The 22328-nt window shown below is 42.7% G+C and overlaps 1 protein-coding gene and 1 long non-coding RNA gene across 8 annotated transcripts in view; one reads left to right on the forward strand and one right to left on the reverse strand.

Annotated features, from left to right (window-relative positions):
* The window catches only part of DHX37 (DEAH-box helicase 37), a 978033-nt gene that overhangs the window by 115459 nt on the left and 840246 nt on the right, over positions 1–22328 (forward strand). The gene's annotated exons all lie outside the window — the stretch shown is intronic.
* LOC106505915 (uncharacterized) overlaps positions 1–22328 on the reverse strand; it is a 189642-nt gene that overhangs the window by 113274 nt on the left and 54040 nt on the right. For 5 of the 7 annotated variants that reach the window (XR_014827366.1, XR_014827363.1, XR_014827365.1 and 2 more), the window contains exons 3-4: positions 11320–11426; positions 10841–10982 (exon numbers count right to left, since the gene is read on the reverse strand). This is a non-coding gene — a long non-coding RNA (uncharacterized LOC106505915). Of the gene's footprint in view, positions 1–2075; positions 4046–4329; positions 5414–5494; positions 5630–6140; positions 6303–7550; positions 7747–8019; positions 10983–11319; positions 11427–22328 lie in introns of those variants that run through there. The other 2 variants (XR_014827364.1, XR_014827361.1) reach the window with 2 other exon arrangements.

The following is a 22328-nucleotide window of genomic DNA, read 5'->3' on the forward strand; positions in this document are numbered from 1 at the left end:
AAGAAGAAAACCTCTCCCAGATCTATTGCAGGAAAAAAAGCTTCAATTAGGCTTTTATTTCTATTTTATTTTATTTTTACTTTTTTAAGCCACAGGTGTGGCAAATGGAAGTTCCCAGCCTAGAGGTCAAATTGGAGCTACAGCTGCTGGCCTGCACCACAGCTCATGGCACCACCGGATCTTTAACCCACTGAGCAGGGCCAGGGATCAAACTCGAGTCCTCGTGATACTAGTCAGATTCATTTCCACTGCACCTTAATGGGAACACCTATTTCTATTTTAAAGATTGGGTTTGACTACAACTGAGCTGAATCTCAGCTCCACTGCTATATCAGAGCAGATGGATCAGTTGTGGTAACAGAAATCAGAACTGTTGTGATTTTCCTAAAATGAATGAATAGGTCAGAATTTGAGATACTTTTAACAACTTCTAGGAGGACAGATGATCCTGAGAATTTAATACTTTTCCCAGATCTTTGAAGGGCAAAAGGAAAGCTCTAACCAATGTGTTAAAAACATCCAGAAACAATAGATTTGGAGTTCAACCAGACCCTTGCAAATAGCATGACAGAGCCACGGAAGGGATTCTGGCAGATTCATAAGCCTGGCCAAATAGAATTAGAGGAAAAATAAAAATTAAAACAAGCCAACAAACAAAAAGCAGAAGTGCTCTCTAAGAAGCTATTAAGTATTGCCAGTTTAAGTATTGCCAAACTATTAAGTATTGCCAGTTTTGACACTGGTAATACTTAAAATTATTTTAGGTAATGCATAGTTGAATTTGTCTTCGTTTTTGTTCTTTTGACTTTTAACATTTTAAAGTGTATATGAAATATTACACACATAAAACTCATGTCTGCATGGAGTGTAGACTTGAAGTGTAGCTAAATTTAGGGATTTTTTTTTTTTTACACCTAAAAGGTGAATTAATTTATCACTTGCAACAACATGGATGGACTTGGAGGGTCTTATGCTTAGTGAGATAAGTCAAATAGATAAAAACAAATACTATATGTTATCACTTATATGTAGAATCTAAAAAAAAAAAAACCAACAACAAGTGACTATAACAAAAAATAAGTCAACCCACAGATACAGAGAACAAACAAGTGGTTACCAATGGGGAGAGGGAAGGAGGGAGAGGGAAGTTAGGGGTGGAGGAGGAATAAGAGGTACAAACTACTATGTATAAAATAAATAAGCTACAAGGATATATTACACAGCACAGGGAATATAGCCAGTATCTTATAGTAACTATAAATGGAATATAACCTTTAAAAATTGTGAATCACTATGTAGTACACCTGAAACTTACATAATACAGCAGACCAACTCTACCTCAATTCAAAAATAAGAGGTGAATTAATTTAAAAAAATAATCATCAGTATATAAAGGCATAATGTTACATGCAGTTGGCAAGAACTGTGAAGGTGGTATGTGAATGCACTTCAGAAAATATTATCCCCAGCGAGGGTGTTTTCTGCTCATGAGCAAGATGTCTATTCCGATGGGGAAGGGAAGCAGCATTGCCCTTGCAGCCTCCTCCTGATCCCAAGCAAGTCCCTGCCATCCCTCATTCCTTGGTGTGGTCAGCTTGGCCTCCTGCACTCAGGAGCCTGGGATGCTCAGATCAGGACCCTGGACAGAGGAAAGGGAAGGCCGAACAAGGAGGAAACAGCTGCTGTAGGTAAACCAGCTACAGACTGACAGAGAGCAAAAAAAGACAGATGCTCAAAGATGCTTAGAGGCAGAGAAAGAGACGTGAAGCAGAAGGAAACGAATTCAGAGGAAGGCAGAGAACTTGCAAGTGTAAACTTGGGTCTAGATCATCTGGGGTCCTCTGACCTGTGCTTCCTCCAGTTCATTCTGGCCTTCACGTCACACACCCCTGCTCCCCTGCTTAATAAAAATTATTCAAGTGCTTCCTCTTCACTTCTTCCCCGTACCCGAATCTCTTAGCAATTCAACAAATTCTGCTTCATCATAACTGAACCCTGTTAACAGGGTTCCTTTGTTGTCGGAAGAAATCTCTTTATCCGGCTTGGGCTAAATTAAAATTTAATAAAACATCAGGTTGCCACCGGACTAAATTTTAATTAAAATTTAAACTTGATTCAGTGGTATTACAGAGAGAAACACTCCAGGGGGGGAAGCGCAAAACTGTGAAAAATCAACCTGAAATAAAGACTTTATTTGAATAGCAGAAACTGTAAATTGGTCGGTGCCACATGGATGCCATGGCTGGTCTTGGGTAGAGATCTCGATCCCTCTTAGAGGTCCCATCTCTGTCTGCCTCTGGGCTGTACTGGGAACCCCTTCATGGTAAAGAATGGGTATAAATGAAGGTTGTAAGTCAGAGGGCAGTAAAGGGCCTGAAACCAAAAGGGTGTATCAAAACAAAACACAAAATGACACAGCAGCCTCTCACTTCTCATGGATTCAACTGTCTGAGATTGAGGTATTAAATGAAGGTGACTTGGGGGAGGACAAGCCTTCTATCCCCTCCGTTAAACCTGGACCTGCCACAGTGGCCAAAGAATCTCATACGCATCTTAGAAGGTGGTGAACAATTAAAAAGCATCTGGGTGGGGGGGTTTCATTGTGGCTCAACGGGTTAAGACCCTGGCTAGTATCCGTGAGGATGAGGATTCAATCCCTGGCCTCACTCAGTGGGTTAAGGATCTAGGTTGCTGTGAGCTGTGGCATAGTCTGGTAGCTGCAGCTCTGATTCGACCCCTAGCCTGGGAACTTTCTTTCATATGCTGCAGGCATGGCCCTAAAAAGGAACCAAAAGAAAAAAAAAAAAGCATCTGAGGAATAAACTACAGGAGAAAGGCAAAGCAAAGAAGACAAAACAAAAACAAAGCAATGCCCTTCCGGGAAAATTTGACAGAGAACTCTGACTTCTTTCATTCACGATTTAATTTCTTTCTTTTAAAAAAGAAAACAGCAAAGACATAGAGATAGCCGGCCCACAGGTACATGAAAATGTGCTCGATATCACTAATCATCAGGGAAAGGCAAATCAAAACCACAGTGAGATACCACCTCATGCCTGTCAGAATGGCTGTCATCAAACAGACAACAAATAACAAGTGCTGGTGAGGACGTGGAGAAGAGGGAACCCTCATGCACTGTTGGGGGGAATGGAAATGGGTGAAGCCACTATGGAAAGCAGTTTGAAGTTTCCTCAGAAAGGTTATTTATTTATTTATTACAGCTGCACCCATGGCATATGGAGGTTCTCAAGCTAGGGGTCGAATCGGAGCTGTAGCTGCGGGCCTATACCACAGCCACAGCAATGCCAGATCTGAGCCGCCCCTGTGACCTACACCACTGCTCATGGCAAAGCCAAATCCTTAACCCACTGAGTAAGGCCAGGGATCAAACCCAAGACCTCATGGATACTAGTCAGGTTTGTTACCGCTGAGCCTCAATAGGAACCCCTCTCAGAAAATTTAAGATAGAACTACCATAGAGTCTAGTGATTCCACTTCTGGGAATATACCTAAAGGAAACAAACACACTAACTCAAAAAGAGTTACCCCCATGTTCACAGCAGCATTATTTATAATAGGCAATATATGAAAACATCAAGTGTCCATCAATGGATGAATGGATAAAGGAGATGTGCACCACACACACACACACACACACACACACATACACACACACAGTGGGGTATTATTCAGCTATAAAAAATGAAATCTTGCCATTTGCAACAACATGGATGGAACTTGAGGACATTATATTAAATGAAATGTCACACAGATAAAGAAAAATACCCAAAACAAATACTTTTCGTATGATCTCACTTATACATAGAATCTAAAAATAAAAAAAGGGGGGGGAGTTCCCATTGTGGTGCAGTGGTTAACGAATCCGACTAGGAACCAAGAAGTTGCGGGTTCAATCCCTGCCCTTGCTCAGTGGGTTGACAATCCGGTGTTGCCGTGAGCTGTGGTGTAGGTTGCAGACGCGGCTCGGATCCCGAGTTGCTGTGGCCGGCAGCTACAGCTCCAACTGGACCCCTAGCCTGGGAACCTCCACATGCCACGGGAGCAGCCCAAGAAATGGCAAAAAAAAAAAACAAAGAAAAAGAAAAAAAGAAAAAGGGGGGGGTGTTCCCATTGTGGCTCAGAGGGTTAAGGACATGACACAGTGCCCAGAAGAATGCAGGTTTGTTCCCTGGCCTCACTCAGTGGGTTAAGGATCTGGTGTTGCCACAAGCTGCATCATAGGTCATAGATGTGGCTCAGATCCAGTGTTGCCATGGCTGTGGCGTAGGCTGGCAGCTGCAACTCTGATTCAGCCCCCAGCTTGGGAACTTCTGTATGTCACATGTGTGGCCCTATAAAAGAAACATAGTTAAAAAAAACAAAAACAAAAACAACAATCACAAGTTCATAGATTCAGAGAACAGACTGGTGGCTGCCAGCAATGGGGTGGTCTGGGGTGGGAGAAGAGGGTTCAAAAGGTAATAAGCAAATGAAGATATAAATAAATAAATGTAACTATTAGGCTATGGGAGATGAGAGGTGTACATTTCCCACTAATACTTTTTAATGGACTCACACAATTATCAAATTCCAGGGAAAAAAGATAAAACCATCTCCAGCAGAGAAAATCAAAGTACATGTAACAAAAGAATGGATGGATTAAATATTGGCCCCAAAGCTTGAAAGACTGCACATTCTTCTACAATAAATAGATGTGAGATTTGATTTTTTGGAATGGGTGAATATTTGAATAGGATAAGGACCTTACATGATGTAGAATAACCAGGCCACTTACACTTTTTAATAAGGCTGTAAAAAAAAAAGAAAAAAGAACAAGGAATAGGATCCTTTGAAAATTAGACTCTGTATAAATTATATATAATTCTGTATATAAATTATATAACTATTTCTTCCTCAGTGAACGCACCAGAAGGAACCAGTAAAGTCAGGAGGAACCTGACGGATCAGAGATACTCAGAGAGACTTCTTCTAATGCCTCATTTAAAAATAAAAATTATGATGACAATGATGACAAGTACTTCTTTCTGTGTGATAAATTATTCACCACCTTTTCCTTCAGATAGAAAAGTAAATCAATATTAATCAAGTAAGCCAGCTTAATGTATAAATCAGATGCTTTGCCAAATTATTATGAGTCAAAGAAATTCTGATGTGCTTGTCTAATATTTACACATAATATTTCAGGACATAAATACATATTAATGGACCTTCTCGCTGCAAAGCCGTTTTCATTTTCCCACATCACATCAACTCCAACTCCATCGTTTCTAAAGTCTTAGAGCAGTGCTGCTCAAGAGGGCTTTCTGCAGTGATGAAGATGTTCTGTGAGCTGGTGATCAATGCAGCGTTGTGGCTACTGAACGCTTGACATGTGACCAGAATGACTGCGAAACTAAAATTTGAAATTATTTAAATGTAACTAGCCACATGTGATCAGTAGATATCATCCAAGACAGAACAGAAAGAAAAATACCTCAATCTCTCTCATTCTTTAACAACATAGGAAGAAACCATTTTTTGGTTGGTTGGTTGTTGCTTGCTTTTCTTATTTCATGAAGGAGTCTTAAAATGCAGAAGGATGGATTGTCCAGTGTAGGTGCCTTTTTTTCTGTAAATGGGAATCATGATATTCAGCAACTTACAAACCTTTAGTCATCTGAAAGATTTTACTATTGCTTTTCTACCCTGGAATAGGATGCTTGCCTACTTTTATAAGCAAATGGTACCATGAATTTAGCAGTATCTTAGCAGTAATTCTCTCTACTTCAATACTGACAATAGCACACCATTCTCTAAAAGGAGGCCACCAGCTGGGTTGCAGGGGTCAACAGGAATCAAAATCTTTTTTTTGTTTGTTTGTTTTTTGTCCTTTTAGGGCCCCACCTGTGGCATATGGAGGTTCCCAAGCCAGGGGTCGAATCGGAGCTGCAGCCGCTGGCACCACAGGCACAGCTATGCCAGATCCAAGCCGCGTCTGCAACCTACACCACAGGTCACAGCAACCCCAGATCCTTAACCCACTGAGCCAGGCCAGGGATCGAACCCGAGTCCTCATGGAAGCTCAGATTCATTTCCACTGAGCCAGGATGGGAACTCTAGGAATGGAAAATTTTAAATACCTGTGTTTGGGGTGGATGCCAGCAGTGCCAGCCTTCTTTGGAGATGGAAATGAGAAGAAATATAATAAACTGGGAGCAGGGTGCCAAAAGCAGTTTGGCTATTTCTGTCAAGTGTGTAGTCCACGGACACAAACTCTGGTCAATTCCATCGGAAAGGAGGACCTGAGACAAGCAATTTTAGTTCCTCGATTCGAGCTGATCCTGCTACTGGACAGGAAAAAAAAATCCATGCTCTCACTTGATACTTCAATTTAAAGACTTGTGTTGGGTCTTGGGAAGCAGGTGGTGTGTGACTGAAGGATCAAGGCAATGCCACCCAACCTAGTGATTTAGAGGGTGAGGACCACTTGCCTTATGTTCAAATTACCTGGTCATTAAAAAAAAAAAAAAATGGGCCTGGACCTGCCATCTTTGCTGCTTCTCTACACCACTTCTGTAAAATATTAGTACTACTACTAATTATTATTATTCAATTAAATATCAGAAGCAATGAAACCCTGTAAATACGTGTATCTGCATATATTTCTAGAGACATAAGAAAACCATAGAAGGATATACATAGGATGGGATATACTGCATATGGGGGGATAGAGAAAAACTGGGAGAACAAAAACAACAACAGATGAAAAGAAACAAATCATCTGACCTGAAACTAACACCCCATTAAAATTTTGTATTATACTCCAATAAAATTTCTTGTAAAAAATTGTGCATAGTTTAAGGGAAAAAAAAAAGCTCTCATTTCAACAGACAAAGAAACAGAAGCCCAGAGATGGGGAGTGCTTCCCGCAAGACTACATGATAAGGCAGGCAGGAACACAGATCTAAGGGAGGCGCTGGTCACAAGAGAAAAACAGACTCGAGGTGAATCTGGCACAGCCTCCTTCTGCCACCAGCCTGGTGACCTCACACCCTCCAAATTTCTGAGCTAAGTAATGTGTTCCTTTCCAAAACAGGACCTCTCATGGCTGCCTGATGTCTACTATAGCACCTGAGCAGATGAAGCTTTATCCTCTGTGACCCCCTGCCCTGCCCCCCAGGGCTGGATGGCTCACCTTGGGCTGGGGTCAGACCCTACTGGAGGACACTGGCACTCAGAGCAGCAGTGCCTCCTGCATGGGCTTCTTCTAAGAGCAGAGAGCTTGGCGAGAAAGATGCTGAACCACTGCCTAGATTAGGGCCAGGGTCACCCTGGAGGTGGCATCTGGGGAAGAAGCTTGGGGAAGAGCCTGGCTTTCCTGAGCAGGCCACCCCAGAGAAGTGGCCACACCTATGCTCAGCCACCTGCACTGGCTCCCCATTGCCTGCAGCAGCACTTCCCAAACTACAGCCTAAATTTAGTACCACCTGCACAGCTCTGCCATCACTGTGTGTGGCAAGTACTATTATTTACATTTATTTGGTTGCATCTTTTTTTTTTTTTTTTTACTTTAACTCAGGTAAAAGTTTTTTTTTTCTTCTTCTTCTTTTTAGGGCTGCATCCACAGCATTTGGAGGTTGCCAGGCTAGGGGTCGAATCAGAGTTGTAGGTGCTGGTCTATACCACAGCCGCAGCAATGTGGGATTCAAGACACATCTGGGATCCATACCACAGCCATGCTGGATCCTTAACCCACTGAACAAGCCCAGGGATTGAGCCTATGTCCTCGTGGATATTAGTCCGGTTCGTTAACCATTGAGCAGCAACAGAAACTCCTAAAAGTTGTTTTTCGTTTGTTTGTTTGTTTGTTTTTGCTTTTTTTTAGGGCTGCACCCACAGCATATGGAAATTCCCAGGCTAGAGACTGAATTGAAGCTACAGCTGCTGGCCTACGCCATAGCAATGCCAGATCTGAGCCTCGGTTGCGACCTACACCGCAGCTCACGGCAACGCCAGAGCCTTAACCCAATGATCGAGGCCAGGGATCGAACCCATATCTTCATGGATACTAGTTGGGTTCATTACCGCTGAGCCACAATGTGAACTCCACCCCAGAATGTTTTTTAAAGGACTGAGAAAAAGAGGACTGTCCCAGATGGGAAGTGAATGAAATGTTTAAAGAAGGATCTGGTTATCAGCTCTATTAAATGTTGGTGTGCGTTCCAGTAAAAGGATCATCACCTCTTCTCCACCCTCTTGATAAGGGAGAATCAAAAATAAAAATAATGTATCACTAAGGCCCTTGGGAAATTAGAAGTCCTGGTAGTAATGCAAAGTGGCTTTAGTAACTGGCCACCTACCCTGCCTTTACCTGAGATCAACAGTCTCCCATTAAGTTCTGCCCTTGTTGTTAATCCTTGTCGTTGCCAAAACCCGGAATCAAAATTCTCCAGGAGACTTTCAACAAACAACACAATTAGAAAGCCCCAGGCCACATGTAAATAGTTGGTCCTTTCAGTTCCTGAGTGATGGTCAAAAGGAACACACCTCCAAGGGAGTCAGTCAGGCATTGCTTATTGAGATGTCTAAGTGTTCAGGGCAATTTGGAGAGAAAGACATCCTTCAAAGGGCACACGCCACATGTCCAGCCATTGACTTCAAACTAGAACCTGGTGGCTCCATCTGCTAGAAAGCCAGGTGAGCCCTACATGCACAGACCGTGGTGACATCATGTGATATGGGGACAGCAGCCTTTAAAAAGATTTGCAGCACAGATGTTTCCAAAATCGGGCCATACTTTGTTGCATGGATTTGGAGAAGCAGTGGGACTGTGATGGCATCTTTAATATTAAAAGTTGCATCAGAAAAGCTTCAAATTGGTTCCAGACAAACTGGATGGTGCCCATATTAAAAGTCGGTCCTGGGTGGGTCTGTGAGACGAGATTAGCATTTGAAATGGTGGCTGAGGGGGGCAGGTCTCAGGAGGGTCTGAATAGAACAGAAGGCAGAGGAAGAAAGGAGCTATCCCCTTCCTGCCTGCCTGATGGTGCTGGGTAAACTGTCTTCTCCTGCCCTTGGACTGGAATTTACACCATCAGACTCCCCTGGTTCTCACACTTCTGGACTTGAATTACACCACCAGCTTTCCTGGGTGTCCAGCTTGCCGACAGCAGATCATGGCACTACTCAGCCTCCATAATCATGTGAGCCAATTCCACATAATCTATTTCTATCTATCTATCTATCTATCTATCTATCTATCTATCTATCTATCTATCTATCTATCTATCTCTCTACCAACCATCTATGTATCATCTATCATCTGTCTATCTATTATCTATCCTGTCTATCATTTGCATCTGTCATCTATCTATTATCTGTCATCTATCAACTGTCTATCTATCATCTACCTGTTATCTATCATCTGTCTATTTATCTATGTATCATCTATTATCTATCATCTGCCTATCATTTGCATCTATCTAGGTATCTATCCACCATCTATCTATCATGTCTATCATTTGCATCTGTCATCTATTATCTATTATCTATCTATCTATCTATCCACCTATCTATCATCCATCTCTGTATCTCCCTGTCAACGACCTCATCTGTAAAATGGAGATATTATTGGTCCCCACCCTGTGAGGTTGCTGTTGTCCACAGTAAATATTCCATAAGTGCTTGTTGCTGCCATCAGTGTCATTGCGACCAACAGGGGCACATGCCCAGCCTAAGGGAAGCAGAGTCTTCTCAGCTCCGGCTGTTTGTTGACAGGGAGTCAATGAGCTCAGAGCTGCCAGATCTTCAAATAGCCTAAGTCAGAAATCTCAGCCTCAAGTAAAATTCCTAAACTCCAATCTTGAAAATGAACACACAAGATGTAACTATGCTGAGTGGGCCAAATAGAACACCTGCAGGTCACCCGAGCCCAAGAACCTGAAATCTGCATCCTCCACAGGAAAGCAGGTGCATATGTGTTAAGTGTGTCCCTGGCCACGGCAAGTTTCCTTCTCCCATTCATCTCATTTACCAAGCATCTGGGGCTCTGGTGCATCCTTTGACCCAGGCAGTGTCACCCTCATAACCAGGTGGGGACATTGGGGCTCAGGAAGATGGAGAGAACTGCCCAGAGCTTGGAGCCTATAAGGGGTAAAGCAGGGATATTTTTTTTACAGCCACACCCACAGCATATGGAAGTTCCCATGTTTGGGGTTGAACTGGAGCTGCAGTTGCCAGCCACGGCAATGCAAGATCCATACAAGCCACATCTTTGACCTACACGGCAGCTCATGCCAATGCGGGATCTTTAACCCACTAAGCAAAGCCAGGTATCAAACCTGCATCCTCATGGATACTAGTTGGGTTCTTAACCCGCTGAACCACAATGGGAATGCCAAGCCACAACGGGAACTCCCAGGGACTTGAAGCTAGATTTTCATGAGTGTAAAAACCATTCTCTTTAAGAGGAGTCAAAAACTTCCTCCAGTGTATCTACTCTTCAGCCTGCCCAGCACAGAGATACAGAGACAGCAGCCTACGTGACAACGGACAGATGCCTCCATTGGGCCTTAAGCAGCCCCAGGCAGAGGTAACTGCTTCCTCACCTGCCTCCCACCTTCACAGAAACAGCCAGGAAGGAAATACCCAAGTTTTCAGCAGCTTGTGCTGGCAATGCGCCTGCGAGGTATTAAGTAAAAGCTGTTGTTTCCCCTACAGACATCTCTGTTTGGGTTTGTATATATCCATGTGCTACATACAGAAATCACGTTTAATTAAACACAGTGAACTGGCACCGAGCATATGGAGTGACTGTGAATGTACCACTTCCCACCCTCACCTGCTGTCCTGCTGGACTGTCCCAGGAAGGCGTTGGAGGGGCGGATCCTGTTCATCTTGTTGGATGATGCTCTTAGGACCTGAGGCTGCATGGGCATCTTTACTCTCTCTCTCCCTCATCTCTTCTTCCTTCATAGAAAGAACTAAAAGCAACAGAGATATCACTGTTTTTTGTAGTTTCTCAATAGACCTCACAATCACTTATCGCTTTTTTTTTCTTTCTTTTTTTTTTTTTTAGGGCCACACCGGCAGCATATGGAAGTTGCCAGGCTTAAAATCGAATCAGAGCTGCAGCTGCCCGGCTACACCACAGCCACAGTAACACCAGATCTGAGCCACATCTTCAACCCTCACCTGATGGCAATGCCTGATCCTTAACCCACTGAGCGAGGCCAGGGATCTAACCCATATCCTCATGGATACTAGTTGGGCTCTTAACCTGCTAAACCACAATAGGAACTCTGATGACTCATTACTTACTTTGAGTTCTGGCTTTTCCATGCTCCTTGAAAAAAACCAAACACACTCTTTTGAGGTTTCATCTGTAAGGGTCAGTGGTCACTGGTGGGAATTGCCTTGTTAAGTGCCTGCCAACAGAAAAAAAATCATTTCTTCATCTTCAGAGTTGGCTGGAGAGAGTATTAAAAGGGAACCAGAGGCTTCTCATTAAAGCAATGGACTCAGGGCTGCTAGCTGAAAACGTCTCTGGAGAGACAAGGAGCCTTTCCAGGACTCATTCTTAGCAGGACACTTGTTCATTGCCAAAGTAGTGTTCAGTCCCAAAAGGTAAAAACACTAACAGATTCTCATTCTCTTCTGCCCTACCTTTTAATGATCCTCTAACTGCTATTTGCATGTAAGGGCTGGGAGCCCAGCAAACTGCAGGCATGGACTGCACTTTCTTCTTCTTTATAATCTCCCCCAAGCACATATTATAAACCTCCTTAATTAATTAATTTTTTTGGCCGCACCTGTGGCATATAAAAGTTCCCGGGCCAGGGGTTGAATCTGAGCCACAGGTGTGATCTACACCACAGCTGTAGCAACACTGGATCCTTAACCCACGATGCCACAGCAGCAACTCCATAAACCTCCTTTAAGTGTAGAAAATGTCATTAAAGGATTAAAATTGTTAGCTTGTCAGAGCCACCTTTTGCAAATAATTTTTTCTTAAAATTATGTCCTAAGTCTATACTTTTCAGAAGGTGGTAGGTTTGGTAGAAAAGGGAAGAAATATCTCCTTTCTCCCCCCAAAATCTAGCTGTGTCCAGAAGGACATGGCCTTCCTTAAAGGGCTCTACAAAGTAGGCCCTCATCTGTGTCAAAGTAAGAGAATAAATAATTCTTTCTCCCTTCAAGCACTTCACAGTGGACAATGCCCATGGATCTGCCCAACAATCTTAAGAAATTCAACATAATAGCTAGATTTTACCTTGTTGTGATTTTTTTACTATTTGCAAGCAATTCCCCTGTTAAAGAACTGGCTTTTAGAAGATGATGATGGGTAAATAGCATATACTGAGCATTTTCCTGCAGTGGTCTGTCTGTCTTTCTTTCTTTCTTTCCTTCTCTCTCTCTTTTTTTTTTTTTTTTTTTTTTTTTTTTGTCTCTTTAGGGCCACACCTGTGGCATATGAAAGTTCCCAGGGTAGGGGTCAAATCGGAGCTGCAGCTGCTGGCCTACACCACAGCCACAGTAATGCTGGATCCAAGCCATATCTATAGCCTACACCACAGCTCATGGCAATACCAGATCTTTAACCCCCTGAGCAAGGCCAGGGATCGAATCTGCATTTTCATGGACACCAGTCGGGTTCGTTACTACTGAGCCAGGATGGGAACTCCTCCTGCAGTGTTTTAAGCATTGATGTGGATTAACTAATGGAATCACTGCAACCAATAGATGAACTGGGTATTAATACTGCTCCCATTTTGCAGATGTGAGAAGTAACACCCAGGCATTTAGTAGCTTCTCCAACGGTAGAAACCTAGTAAGTGGTGGTCGGTTGTCTGTGCGCTTAACCTCTCTAGGCTAGAAAAGTGGTCCAGGTTTAGGTGGAGTGGCTGAAGGAATTTAGTACAGTGTTGACCAGATGGGAATTGGCAGAGCTATGGAAGCCAAAACCAGGCCGTGGGTGTCCTCTCTCCCAGAGAACAGGATACGTGTTGGAGCTCAATGAAAATATCTTTACACTAAGGAGGGGGATTTTCCAGGCAGCTCAGTCCTCTGTGTAAGAAACCATGCAGAAAGCAGCACATACAAACTGGAGGTCCACAGACTAACTCCAGTCAATGCATGTACAAAATGACCCAAAGAGGAGTTCCCGTTGTGGTGCCACAGGATCGGCAGTGTTTGCTAGGACGCAGATTCGATCCACAGCCCAGCCCAGTGGGATTAAGGATCCAGCACGGCTGCAGCTGCGGCATAGGTTGAATCTTCAGCTCTGGCCCAACACCTCCATATGCCGCAGGGTGGCCAAAAACAAATAAAACAAAACAAAATGACCAAAGAGTTTCTTTCTCTCTCTTATCAAAGGACTGAGTCAATTGTCTTTACTGAGTTCTGCTTAAAAACCTGAAGAAACTTACTAAGGGCCACTGTGTGCAAATTAACCAGAGTGACCATGACATAACATGGCCTTGGGATCAGTGGAGCAGGCTTTCTCCATCTAGGTGTTATTGACATCAAGGGCCAAATGATTTCCTGTCATGAGGGGCTGTCCCAAGCAGGGAAGGATGCTTATGTGGCCTGGCCTTGTACCCACTACTGCCAATAGCAGCACCCTGACCCTCAGGGAGAATGCCAAAATGTCCTCAGACATCGCTAAACCTGATCTGGGGGCAGATCACTCCAGTTAAGAAATACAACTGAGGCTATAGGAGTTTATCAGAATACACATCCACAGAGGGCATTATCTTTGGAAGAATCCACAAGGTCCAATATCAGGAAGGTCCAGTCTCTGCAATCTGTTAGCCCATCCCAGGATATTGAGTCTGTCTCATGATTTCCCCACAACTATCCTCAAAGTTGAGCTCAGCAAGGTGCTGGGCAGGGAGGAGGCAGCATGGATCCGCCCACCAGCATCCTCTAAATAACATCTTGGGATCAACTCATGTTTCCTTGGACTCAGAGATTACTTCACACCCTCCTTTCAGCGGATCACTGTGAGGCAGCTCTAATGCCCTGTTTCAATGTCTTGGTCAATGGGGTAAATAACACTCATTGTCTCAGCCAGACCAGATCCCACTTGTACAGGACTTTAAAGCAACACGGTAGGGCCTTGGACACAATTACAGATGCTGCAAGGGGCCTGCCAACCACTCCATGGGGATACCCAGACCCAGTCCTTTTGGTCCCTACACTGAGCATTGGGTAGCAGCTCTGGAGGTGTCAGAGGTAAAAACAAACAAATAAGCGGTATGTAGCTTGTACTCTCCAAGAGGGTTCTGATGGATGAATCACCACCCACAGAGGTTGCAAATGTTCTTTGTGTCTGTTTGCTTGCTTGTTTGCTTGACTTTCTACAAAATGGCCAGTTGGTTTTGGCTTGTTTTGCCAGCAATCAGAGGTTCTGGCCATCCTGAACTCCCATCCCCACATGGAAACCCTCAGCTGGAGCCAGTCCCAGGGCCTCTTTTATTTAAATAGTAAAGTGTTCTCGAGGTCACGTCTCTGCTCCTCCTTATTTTCTCTTACACCTCATCTTGTTCACACATCCCCATCACAAGCCTGATTCTCGGGATATTTTATCCTAAGACTCTTGGATTGATGGTATGTGAAGCCCTGTCCTGAGCACTGTGAGAGTTTTACAAACCTTTGACCATAGTCATGCCCTTGGGAGCTTATGGTACAAGAGGTCAAATGACTGTCTTGGAAATCTACAGCATTCCTCCTTAGTTGAGTTTTCCTTCTCTTTACAATATGAAAATTCAGAATGGCAGGTCCTCCCTGAAGACCCTCTTTTAAGTTAACTGCAGTTTCCTTCTACCATAGAGAGTTCTCTGATGGCCTAGCTTGTTAAGGCTCCTGCCTTCTCACTGCTATGGCTTTGGGTGCTGCTACATGGTTCACGTTCAATCCCAGGCCCAGGAACTTCTGCATACTGCCTATGCAGCAAAAAAGAAAAAAGAAAAAAGAATTTAAACAAAACAAGAGAGAACTTCTACCATAGACTCGCCACTTCTCTGAGGAGGGGTCAGTCAGCACATCCTCAGAGAGGTGGAGGTTGATGATGCAGCCATACCTGGGGGCTAGAGGTCTGGGACTGTTTCCTCAAAACTTTGCAGGTCAAAGGAATAGGAAGGTTAGAGCCAGCTTGGGATTCAGCACCAAGGACAGCACCCCATCTCACCCTGCTACTCAGAAGTCTCCACTGGTTTTGCATGGATGCATCTGCAACATCAATATTGAATAGGCTCATAAGGGGGCCTCAGTGGGAAACTCTGATGTGGACATAAAATCACAATGTGGAGGCCGGTTCCATCCTAGGAGATTAGATTGTGTTCTGTCCCGTTAGGTTTCCTCCTGCCAAAGTAGATTATTGAGCTAATTTACTGCTTCCATCTGCAAGCTCTCCTCCTCCCTTGGAGAGAGAACAGGACCTTATAATCATCACTTAGGATGATTTGCTTGATCAGCCAAGGGTGGAAATGTTCCAGGGCCAGAGATGGTTCAGGGGAAATTGGGAAGGTTGACAAATCTGCTTGGAATTCCATAGGAGCTTTTTTCTGGGTTTCTTAGAAATGGACCTGTTCCTAGTACCATCCATAATAAAAAACCTAAGAAAGTGGGAATAGGCTAGGAGGCCCCCGCACCCTCGAAGGGAAATGGACAGTTATGTGAAATCTTAGTAAACATCAAACTTGACAATAAAAGACTGAGGGTTTCTTTTCCCCCTCTGAAACCAGAAACTAATTTTAGTCAGTGGAGATCTTAGCCACTGCAGAAAAAAAAAAAAAAAAAAAGGACTATTCTATTAATTCTGGAATGGAATAGACTAGAATAACATAACAACATAAAATACAAACTAGCATAAAATAAAATATTGTAACATAAAATAAGGAAAATAGGTCTGGTGGTCAGAAGGACTGAAATTGTCCCTATTTACAGGGGATAGAAAATCCCAGGAAATCTGGAAAATGGTTACTAAATTTTTTAAAAAGATTTTTGCAAGGTTATGGATACAAGGTTAAAAAATAATCAGTTGGATTTACTGGCAGCAGCCAGTTGGAAAATGAAGTTTTTAAAAAGTCATAGAAGGTCCAAAGTATAAAATACCTAGGAATAAATATAACAGATGCATTTGGGATTTAGATGCAACAAAACACGGCCGAGAAAAATTAAAGAAGACCTACATAAGTAAAAATGCATATCATGTTCACAAATGGAAAATCTCAGTATGAATAGGATATTAATTCTCTGTACATTGTTCTATAAACTCAATGGAACCCACATATACATTCCAGCAGACTATTGGGAGAAATTCGTATCCTGATCCTACAATTTTCATGTAAACTTAAACAACCTAGAATAACCAAACAAATTAATCAAAACCAGAACAAAGTTGGAGAACGTAACTCGCCTGATGTCAAGACTAACTCTGAAGTTACACTACTCAGGACAGATACATTTGAAAAAAGTAAATATAAACATGAACAGCAGAGGAGAGTATTCAGAAATGGATCTACCTATGCATGGTCTTGATTTCTGACAAAAGTGCCGAGACAATTCAGTAGGGAAAGGAAATGTTATTCAACAAATGGTGATGGATCAACTGGATATCTACAGTTTATCTTATTTTTTTTTTTCTTTTTACTGTTGAACCTGTGGCATATGGAAATTCCCAGGCTAGCGGCTGAATCGGAACGGCAGCTGCAGGTGTACACCACAGCCACACTGGATCTGAGCTACACCTGTGATCCGTGCTACAGCCTGCAGCAATGTTGGATCCCTAACCCACATAATGAGGCAGGGATCAAACCTGCATCCTTACAGACACTATGCTAGGTTCTTAACCCACTGAGCCACAATGGGAACTCTTGGATGTCCATATTTTTAAAAACATCACCATTATCTCATACCACAGATAAAACATAACAGGAATTGCCAATAAATAAATATAATCTAGTAACATTATAAAATTTCTAGGAGAAAATATGGCATTTGGGGGGCAAATTTGACTATGGAAATGTTAAAACACTAAATATTTGAATCCCCAAAAAATAATTTATTAAACTTCATACAAATTTAAAAGTTTTGATCTTTGAAAAATACCATTAAGAAAACGAAACAAAAAGGCAGAAGTTCCCTTGAAGTGCAGCTGGTTAAGGATCTGGTGTTGATGCAGCTGTGGCGCAGGCTGGATCCCTGGCCTGGGAATCTCTACATGCCAAGAGTGTGGTGAAAGAAAGAAAACAAAAAGGCAAGCAACAAATTTAGAGAAAATGTTCACAACACATATCCCAGACAAAGACAATTGATAGAGCTCTTACAATCAACAAGAAAACAAACAGTGCCATATGAACATGGACAAAGAATTTGAAAAGACACTTTATAAACAAGAAACATGAGTCCTCGGTAAGCACATGAAAAGATGTTCAAAATCATGAGACAATAGAGAAATGCAAATTAGTATCAAAATGAGATAACCCAGCAAACCCATTCTCGTGGCTAAACTTTAAAACAAACAAACTGGGGAGTTCCCGTCGTGACACAGTGGAAACGAATCCGACTAGGAACCATGAGGTTGCAGGTTCGATCCCTGGCTTCACTCAGTGGGCTAAGGATCTGGCATTGCTGTGGCTGTGGCGTAGGCTGGCAGGTGCAGCTCTGATTCGACCCCTAGCCTGGGAACCTCCATATGCCGTGAGTGTGGCCCTCGAGAGACAAAAGACAAAAATAAAACAAAACAAAACAAAACAAAACAAACTGACCATACCTAGCACTGGAACTCTCATGAACTGTGTGGAAATATTAAATGGCAAAACTCCTTTGGAAAACAGATTAGCACTTTTTAATGTTAAGCAAATATATAGCATATGACTCAGATATTCCTCTTCTAGGTAGCAAAAGAATGCATATGCCCACTAGGACTTGTTTACGAATGTTCATAGCAGTTTTATTTTTAAAACCAAAAACTAGAGTTAACTCAAAGGTCTATTGATAGATGAGTGGGAAAACACAATCTGGAATGTCCACATCATGAAGTATGATTGGTAAGAAAAAGAACAAACATGGACAAGCCTCAAAATTATTATACTGAGTGAAAGAAGTTATGCAAATTGGATTTCATAATGCCCAGTTGTATAAAAATATGGGAAAAGCAAACTAACCTCTAGTGACATAGCAGTGACTGCCTGGGGATGAGGCTGGATGGGTGAAAATAGGTATCAGGAATATTTTGAGGGAGTTCCCATTGTGGTACAGTGGAAATGAACCTGACTAGTATCCATGAGGATGCAAGTTCGATCCCTGGCCTTGCTCAGTGGGCCAGGGATCTGGTGCTTCCGTGAGCAGTGGTGTAGGTCGCAGATGTGGCTCGGATCCTGCGTTGCTGTGGCTATGGTGTAGGCCAGCAGCTGCAGCTCCAATTCAACCCCTAGCCTGGGAACTTACATACGCCATGGGTGTAGCCCTAAAAAGAAAAAAAAAAAAAAAGGAATGTTTTGAGGTGATAGATACTTCTTATCTTTGTTTTGATGATGTAATTTTGGGTGTTTACATAGGTCAAAACTTAGTAAATTATACACATTAAATATGTGCTCAGTACTCCAATTTTACTTGAAAAAAATCATAATAAAAAGATCATCCATCATTCTCAGCTTCCAGAGCACAAATATAGGCTAAGTGGCACCAAAAAACTCATCAAACTCTGGTTAGTAAACTGATAAAGCAACCTTAAAACCTAATTTTTAAATTATGAAAATGATCATCATGGCATAATACTTAGAAAGCTCGGAAATGTTAAAAAGAAGAAATGCTTTCATATATTTCTGTAATTCAGAGAAAACTTTCATATTTCCTACTGCAAAAATTCATAAAAGGAAACCTCATTAAAATGGAGCCTGGGGGCCAGAAAGGGGAGCTCTCATACATAAACCACTGCATCTCAAGACAGATCTCAAGAGGAAGAGGAATATTTTGCATCTCCAGCAAGAAGTGGCATTGCTATACCACCTGCAGCCAAGGAAGAACATTTTTCTCTTTTCCTGACAACAGCTCAGCCAATGAGAGACCATCACCATCACAATTCGGCCAATGAAAAACCACTATAGTTAAACTCCCTGTTGCCTCCAATGGGCTTTTTGTTTAAAATAGCCCCTCCCAACTTCCCCTGTTCCTCTTTAAAAGAGTTTCACCTCCTCTGCTTTATCAGGGCTATTTGTGTTTTCAATACGTTTCCATGTCCTGAATTGCAGTTCTTCACTGTTCCCGAATTAGCTCCTTTTGCTAGTAAAATAAACAAGTATTTTCATTGTTTTAAGTTAACACTATACTCTCAGAATGTGTGATTCTTGGATAACTGAATTCATAGTTCATCATATGAATGCAAGTCTGATCAACAGAACCACTAGAAAGTGGGTGAAAATCAATAATTGTTTATAATATTTTTTATTTTATGAACAATGCAATAGTTAGTATTATTGACAAAAGGAAAAAAGTCTACATCATAACAGCAAAAACATTAAAAATGGAAACAAGCTACTGTGAAAAGAATTGCGTCTTCCAAAAAGTCACTTATTGGACTGTCCTGGTGGCTCAGTGGGTTAAGGATCTGGCACTATCACTACTGTGGCTAGGTTTGCTGCTGTGGCACAGGTTCAATCTTTGTCCCAGGATCTTCTACATGTCATGGCCTTGGCCAAAAAAAAAAAAAAGCCATTTATTGCCAGTTTTTTTTTCTTCTTTTCTTTTCTTTTTGGCTGCCCCGTGGCCTATGGAGTTCTCAGGCCAGGGATCAGATCCAAGCCACAGTTGTGACCTATGCTGCAGCTGTGCCAACACTGGATCCCTAACCCATTGTGCTCGGCAGGGGATTGAACCTGTATCTCAGTGTTCCAGAGATGCTGCCAATCCTGTTGCACCACAGCAGGAACTTCCTATTGCCAGTTTTGAAGGTGAACCAAAAGACTCAGTGGTGCCCGGCTGACCAGCTGCATTTGTAAGGACACCGTGATTAAGGCCACCAGCAATGCTGTGCCCTGGCAAGAAACTTCTAGCTTCTCTCTGCTTAGCTTGGTTTTGGTTGGGGGCAGAGGGGTGGTAGGGAGGTTCCAGTAGCCACAGAAACCAGAGTAGTGAGAAGAGTACCTGTAAGGGGTCTTCCCAGAGGAGACAGCTGCACCTGAAACACCAGAGGGGAGGAGTCGTGGGCTGGGGTGTGAAGGGAGATAGCTCTCCCTTCTATCTACCTCCTGGGTGGCCCTTACCTGTCAACGATGTCACAGAGGAAACACGACCATACATGTGCAGTCCCTACTCTACTCTCTGGGGCTTGCCCAGGTACCCGACACTTTAAGAAATAGACAGGTGAGGTCTTAAGATGCCTAGGTCTGTGTAAAAAGCTGGCCTCAGCATCAGCATCTTGGTCTTGTTCATCACCCTTCGTCTTTCCTACTAATGGTGACTCAAGGTCTGCTTCATTCATTCTGCCAAAGGTTCACAGGCTCCTTCCCTCCCAGTTCTGTCCTCCTGCCTCCCTGTGTTTGGGTGACTAACACTTCAATCAGCTTCTATACCCATGAGGATTAACCCAGCAAACAGGAGCGTGGTTCTGTAAGGGAAGCCTTTGGGACGCATTGTAAAAGAGGATGGCGTTGCTAGTGACAGGAGTTTGATCCTCTGTGGCAGAAATGTCATCAGGAGAGGCTTCCCCCTGGAACAGGAATACCTCCGAAAGCCTGGTGTTGGAGGGCTCTGCTTACTGAGCCCCGCCAGCCCCGCCTGGCCCCCTCCCAGGAGCTTAAAATGTGTCAAAGGTCAGCCCAAACCCAGAAGGACGCATGCAAAAGAGGATTTAGTTGTGAGCATGTGCCAAGATTGTGCCAAGATGAAAATAACCAGGCATTTCTGGAGACACTCTAGGGAATGGAAACTCTCATACATTGCTGATGGGAATGTAAATTGGCATAAGGCTTTGGGGGAACAATTTAGAAATACCCAGTAAAGTTGATGCTGTTCTTGCCCTGGAAATCAGAAAGCCTGCTCCTGAGTGTATGTGTGTGGGGATATGCATGTGTGTGTATACATACAGATCCATGCCTATGTCTATAGACACAGGGTGTATATACAGGTGCACACACAGAAACATAAGAATTTCAAAGAAAAGGCGATGAGTTCCTATTGTGGCTCAAGGGGTTAAGAACTGACATAGTATCTGTGAAGATGTGGGTTTGATCCCTGGCCTTGCTCAGCAGGTTAAGGGTCTGACGTTGCCGTGAGCTGTAGTGTAGGTCAGAGATGTGGCGCAGATCTGGCATTGCTGTGTCTGTGGTGTAGGCCTGCAGCTACAGCTCTGATTTGACCCTTGGCCTGGGAACTTCCATGTGCCATAGATGCAGCCATAAAGCTTTAAAACTTTTAGAAAAGAGAAGGCTAATTGCAAATGGACCTTTATAATATAATAGTATAATACCATGATAAATAAATATAATAATAATATATATATCCACCAAACCATAGAGTGGGGATGATAGCTTTCTATTTATAGGTACAATATTTCCAGTAAGTGTGTGTGTGTGTGTGTGTGTGTGTGTGAATGTAATTTTTTTTAATTCCTCAGAATAACTAAATTGAGAGGAATGGCTACCTCCTGGGAGGGAGAAAAGAAAATGTGGTCGGAATTGGTATGTTAAGGTTTCAATTTTCTCTGTTGTGTTTTCTCTCTTTTAAAGAAACTACAGGATATTTGGCAAAATATTATGGTTTGACAAACCAAATGATAGGTCCATGGGTGTTTGTTATACTCAAGTCTTTAATGTTCTGTAAACCAGAAATACTGTATTTAAAAATAGAAAGTTATCATCCCAGCCCTCTGTGCTTTAGCGATTGCACTGCTGTTGTTCGAATCTCAATGACCTATTTTTATCAGAAATGCTCCAAGAAATTCCCTGACTCCTAATTCATCTCATAATTTTAAAACCAAACTGTGACTCCCATTTCACAACCCACAGAAAAATTATTGGAGGTTCCTTTACGTTTTCTTCTCCTTTTTTCTCCATAAAAGCAGCATCTACTTTGCGTATTGGTTTGAGTGACCTTATTTTTGCTTACCTAACACTTCTTCAGAGCTCAACACAATAAATCTCGATAATGAGCGAAGGTGCAGGGGCTTCAGCTTTCTCAGCTGCCACATCTACAACTATTTCTCATACTAATAGCTCATCCCAGCTGCCAGCTCACTTGATTTTGTGGAAATCACCATGACACGTCCGGGGACAGCTAAGACAACTGACCCAATTATATAGTTTTTTCCCTCTTTCTCTGTGTCT

Source organism: Sus scrofa, chromosome 14 (genome assembly GCF_054392235.1).
Source record: "Sus scrofa isolate SSC_HxYL_T2T_F1_AM1 chromosome 14, Sscrofa_HxYL_maternal_Yorkshire_Landrace_v2.0, whole genome shotgun sequence".
Classification (NCBI taxonomy): Eukaryota; Metazoa; Chordata; class Mammalia; order Artiodactyla; family Suidae; genus Sus; species Sus scrofa.